The sequence below is a fragment of the Coenobita brevimanus genome, chromosome 109 (genome assembly GCF_032717465.1).
Source record: "Coenobita brevimanus isolate Jiangsu-jjx chromosome 109, ASM3271746v2, whole genome shotgun sequence".
Classification (NCBI taxonomy): domain Eukaryota; kingdom Metazoa; phylum Arthropoda; class Malacostraca; order Decapoda; family Coenobitidae; genus Coenobita; species Coenobita brevimanus.
In genome coordinates this window covers 26,373,773-26,379,837 of record NC_137062.1, presented here as the reverse complement: position 1 = coordinate 26,379,837, position 6,065 = coordinate 26,373,773, and the positions used below count along the sequence as shown (strand labels likewise).

The following is a 6,065-nucleotide window of genomic DNA, read 5'->3' as shown; positions in this document are numbered from 1 at the left end:
ATGGGTCACACCTTCCTACGTCATTCTTGAGTGGACACTTATACTCCAGCTATCCAGCGATGGCTTCATAGGGTGCACATATTTATTACTGCCGCCTTTGAAACTGGGACTGTGGTAAAACTTTCAGCCTAATGGGTTGGGGTCACGGGCATTTTAAAAACTACTGACTACTCCCTTCAAACAAGGGCAATTTGAAAACTACTAACTACTTACCTCTAACAAAAACGTCTCCACTCGGGACTGGTGTTCATTGTATCGTTTTTATATATACACTATACTTGTATGTGGGAAAGCGCAAACGCAGTCCCCCGCTAACGAAAATTGCGCACTCAAGTTAACCACTTTTGGGTTAATCACAAGGGTCAGCACCACTAGAGTGCAATGGTGGTCCTTGCCTTGGAAGAACTGCCTTCGTGATCACGGTATCTCCTGTGCCAGGTAAGTATGCTGTCCTACCCATCATCATCACCCACACTCGCCCTCACTAAACATGTAAACCTGACTCGCACTGATTTATGGCAGCACAAGAAACAATTTTTTTCATTCTTCTTCACATGTTTATTGTCGAATGTATTATTTTATATGGTCGGCATCCTGAAGCTGCAGACCCGAATGTTAATCAATATCCAGCATACAACTGTATTATTTGCTCTTGGCAGTGCATTTACACTAGCCAATTATAGTTTTATTTGCACCAGAGTAGCAGCTGTTAATCTAAACTGCAGGAATTGAGATACACACCCCCGAGGATTTCCCCCCCCCCTAGGACGGACCGCAGCCCCACCCCCACCCCAGGAAGAAACCATGGTCGGGCAGGAAAAGGATACGCCGGGTCTGAGCGAGACTGGCTCCAGTACGTCACAACCCTACTCCCCTCTTCCCCTCAACATGATCAGCAGCTCCCTCACAGTAAAAGTACACTACACTGCAGTGGAGGAAACACTCGCCAGGATCGGGATGGGACTTGTGCTTGCACAGTCCCAGACAGCACCGCGGCATTGACCACTGTCCATGTCAGGGAAGGATTGGCCACTGTACGTCCTTCTACTGTTACCCCCTGCGGCACTGCAGCATCGGCCACCGTCCGTGTCGGGGAAGGGTTGGCCACCGTACGCCCTTCTGCTGCAGCCACACCTGGAACCAGCCCCGCAGTGGTGGCCGCTGTATGCCCTGGGTTGGATGTGTCGGCCACTGTACGCACGTTGGCTGGTACTTCAAAGAGAGGCGGAACTGTGACATCAGCCACCGTCCACTTCGGGGAAGGGTCGGTCACAGTACGCCCTCCTGCTGCTGCCCTTAGGGCCTGTGGAACCATGACATCAGCCACTGTCCATGTCGGGGAAGGGTCGGCCACTGTACGCCCTTCATCCACAGTCTCTAGGGCTTCCCCATCGGAGGCAGTCCCTGGCACAGCCCGCCCTCCACACAGAGGCTGCGTGGGACATTCTCCCCACTCTCTCCCCAGGTGTGGTTCCGAGGAGAAGCTGCAGTTCGAGGACTGGTGGCAGGGCCTGATTGCCCAGGAGGGGATCCATGCCCTTTGGGTCACCCCCAGCTGGCACCCAGACCTGTCGGACGCCACCCAGAGGGGATGCTGCAGCCAAACCCCGGCAGCACCCCAGCAGCATGGTGACCGCAGTTCCCTGTTTCCCAGAGACGCCCCATGGACGCCCCATGGACGCCCCCCGGACCCCAGGGCGGGACCTTCCGGGCTCCTCCCGACGACGACCCTCCGCCCAGAGCAGGAGGCATCAGGAGCGACTCCTGACCCTGTTTGGCCCCAGTCCCGAGAGCTACTCCCCAGGTCAAGGCTCCACAAGGAGGGAACCTCCCTGTTCCCCTGACCAGGACCATGCCCGGGCCTCCACACCCCCGACAGTAGTCCCGTGCCTCCTACAGGAAGGCACGCCCATGGGCCCACCCTCTACACCAGGTGCCACCTCGACTAAAGACCCAGGTGCTAGCAGCCCAAGAGACTCTACAGTGTCATTCTAGTGTCCCGCCAAGAAATAAGATAGACCATATTCACACTGTGTTGGAACTGAAAGCAATGAACAGTGGAAGGGAACAGTGAATGTAACTAAGAACAGTGAACTCTGACATACCGCGTGTGTTACTCGAGTTTAGAAACAGAGCTATACACAAGGACTGTGGAAAGACTAAAAATGAAAAGTATCTCCAATCTTTATGTATTATTTGTATGTGTTCCAAACGGATGGTAATCTCATTGTATGTATGTGTATGTTGTGAGTACTGCCACTAACAAGCCCGCCACTGTACCTGTGCCCTATTTTGTATACCATTGTATGTATTTTGTAAGAGAGTTGAATTAAGGCAATACATGTGTTAAGGTAGCCTGCCGAGTTTTTATGCCCTGTTCCTCTGTTAAGGTGTTCTATTTCCGGTCTCGAAAGAGGACCTCGCTCAGTAACTAGTGTCTTTAGGGAAAGAAGTCGACCTAAAAGCATCAAGAATAACACTGGTGTCCAGCGGTGGTTCTTGACCCGATCAGAACACAGGAGGAGGAAAAACAGGGAAATCTTGCACAATGGTGGCCAAACCCCACATCCGATTGCCAAAATTCGACCCCGAGCAATATGACATCGCTGTATACCTGGCTATGGTCAAACCCATGTTAGACATTGGCTTTGAGAATGACAGGGAAAAAATTGATGTCATGCTGCCAGACCTGGGCAAAGCAGTATCCACTGTAGCTGCTAAAATCGTCCCAGAATTGAAATGGGAACAATTTGTGCAAATAGTGAAGCAGGCAGTCACGCCATCCCTGGGCAAATTGTCGTCCTGTCACAACTGGACGCCCTCACATACAACAGAAACCTGGATGACACCTTCATCCAGGCTAGGCGGCTCGTCACCACCGCGTACCCATAAACAGATGCAAAAACCCATGAACAGCTTATATTTAACATACTCCTCAGGATCCTCCCCGGTTTCATCAAAGAACATTTTATAATACATGACCCGACGGGAGACCTGGATAAAGATAGCCAATTAATGAGGTGCCTTCTAGTCATCCACTCCACCTCTCAACACATCGGCAAAATCAATAAATTCCCCACGAATATCATCGCTATTAACCCGTGGGAATTTTCTGTTTGCTGCCACGAATGCCCAATCCACGACATCCATGAGCAGCTAAAAGCTGCCCGGCACAGCAAAACAACACAATGGCGCCTACAAGCCTCCCCACCATACGCCGAATGCTCCGAGCTTCAGGGGACCAAAACTCAACTGAAAAGGCACAGAAGGCGCCCCTACAGCCCCTGCACCTCCCCATAATGACAGGGGCCACCTCACATCCCCCCCCCAAGCCAACGACAGGGGGAAACATCATGTTTCATTTCCCTCTCCTCCCACTATCTCTTCTGTTTTCCCTTCCCTTATTCCTAATCTTCCCACCTCACACACCACTTTCTCCACTACTATTGCCTCCCCCCATCCTGTCCTCCCTCAACATAAAGCCTGCCTCCCCCTTAACAGGCCTCCTAGAACCCATACATCATCCTCCCCTAACCTACTTCCCAAAACCATCTTTAGTTTACTGCCTCCCACCCATCACCTCGCACCATCCTCAACCTCACCATCCCCACAGACCCCCCAATTCATCCCCAGTAACTTCACAGAATGCCTCACCACCTGCCACCACACCACCACCGCGGGTTTATTCCCCCAGCTAGCCCCTTACAACCTCACCCGGCCCCTCACCTCACACCGCCTTGCCATCACCACCCAGCACACCTGAGAATGCCCCACAATCTACCCACACCCCCAGCAACATGCCCCCACGACCCTGCACTACCCCAGCGGAAACACCCAGCCACACCACACTGCACCTCAGCACCCCCTAACGCTCCCCTCCCCTCACGCCGCCAACCCTACACACACGTGCAACAATATCCACCCCACCTAACATCACCCACACGCATTCATGCCCCCACCACTTTCCCCACGATCACGCCAGCTATACCCGCCACCGCCCCCCACACACACCCCCGCCACCCAATTCCACCACCCAAAACCACGACTCAAAACCACCACATGGCTCCACCACCTCAACCCCCACCCCCGTCCTAACCACCACCACCACCAGATCCGGGCGCACCTCACGCCCACCAGCCAGGTATGCCCCTAGACCCTCACCTACACCCTCCACATCACCTCACTCACCCACAACTACCTCCAACTCCCCCAGCATAACTCCTCTCACTCTCACCCTTCACCAGGCACAGTGGAAACTTCCACCCACCAAATTCCCCAGGGGAAAGGACTGCACCTCCTTCGAGGCTTCCTCTAAAACCCCAGGTGCCTCACCTCTCGCCAGCATTCAGCCAGAGAACCCACACCACTCAGTATCACCAACCATGAGAATCTGCCATATCAAATGGCAGCCCCCACAGGGACCCACACAGAGAATTTGAGGGACACCCCATCTTTTCCACTGACTCCGCCATGCTACACACTCCTACACCCTCCACATCATACACACCCCACACCAAGAAACAAACAAGTTCACACAACACTGGGATGCTCTACTCCGCCATCTCACACCAATGCACAGGACCTTCACCTCAGCAACATACCACCTCCAGCCACGGGGACGTGACTTCTGCCCGGCCGACGGTGGTGAGATACACACCCCCGAGGAATTCCCCCTCCAGGACGGAACCACAACCCCACCCCCACCCCAGGAAGACACCACGGTGGGGCAGGAAAAGGATACGCTGGGTCCAAGTGAGACGGGCCCTGTTACGTCACAACCCTAGGCTCCTCTTCCCCTATACATGACCAGCAACACCCTCACAGTAAAAGTACACTACACTGCAGAGGAGAGAACATTCGCCAGGATCGGGGTGGGACTTGTGCTTGCACAGTCCCAGACAGCACCGCGGCATCGGCCATCATCTGTGTTGGGGAAGGATCGGCCACTGTATGTCCTTCTGCTGTTACCCCCTCCAGCACTGCGGCATCGACCATCATCCATGCTGGGGAAGGGTCAGCCACCATACGCCCTTCTGCTGCTGCCTTAGGGCCTGCGCCTGTGGAACCGCGACATCAGCCACCATTCGCGTCGGGGAAGGGTTGCCCTCCATACGCCCTTCATCCACAGTCTCTAGGGATTCCCCATCAGAGGCAGTCCCTGACACGCCCTGCCCTCCACACAGAGGCCACGCAGGATTTTCTCCCCACTCTCTCCCCAGGTGTGGTTCTGAGGAGGAGCTGCAGTTCGAGGAGTGGTGGCAGGGCCTGATCGCCGAGTAGGGGATCCACACCCTTCAGGTCACCCCCGGCCGGCACCCAGACCTGTCAGACACCACCTGGAGGGGACACCGCAGCCAACCCCTGATGGCACCCCAGCAGCGTGGTGACCGCAGTTCCCTGCCTCCCATGGACGCCCTCTGGACCCCAGGGCGAGACCTTCTGGGCTCCTCCCGACGACGGCCCTCCACTCAGAGCAGGAGGCATCAAGAGCGACTCCTGACCCTGTTTGGCCCCAGTCCCTAGGGCCACTCCCCAGGTCAAGGCTCCGCAAGGAGGGAACCTCCCTGCACCCCTGACCAGGACCGCACCCGGGCCTCCACGCCCCCAGCAGAAGTCATATGCCTCCTACGGGAAGGCACACCCATGGGCCCACCCTCTATGCCTGGGCGCCACCTCAACTAAAGACCCAGGTGCTAGCCGCCCAAGAGACTTTATAGTGCCATTCTAGCGTCCCGCCAAGAAATAAGATAGACCATATTCACACTGTGTTGGAACTCAAAGCAATGAACAGTGGAAGGGAACAATGAAAGTAACTAAGAACAGTGAACTCTGACATACCGCGTGTGTTACTCGAGTTTAGAAATAGAGAGTTATACACAAGGACTGTGGAAAGAAAGACTATAAGTGAACAGTATCTCCAATCTTTATGTATTATTTGTATGTGTTCCAAACGGAGGGTAATCTCATTGTATGTATATGTACATTGTAAGTACTGCCACTAACAAGCCCGCCACTGTACTGGTGCCCTGTTTTGTATACCATTGAATGTATACTGTAAGAGAGTT

General features: G+C 54.3%; 1 non-coding gene across 1 annotated transcript; it reads right to left on the bottom strand.

The window, feature by feature from the left end:
* Window positions 1–283: 283 nt before the first annotated feature.
* LOC145417234 (U1 spliceosomal RNA) lies at window positions 284–446 on the bottom strand. Its single transcript, XR_013900449.1, has one exon. It is a non-coding gene; the product is annotated as a U1 spliceosomal RNA (small nuclear RNA).
* Window positions 447–6,065: the final 5,619 nt, after the last annotated feature.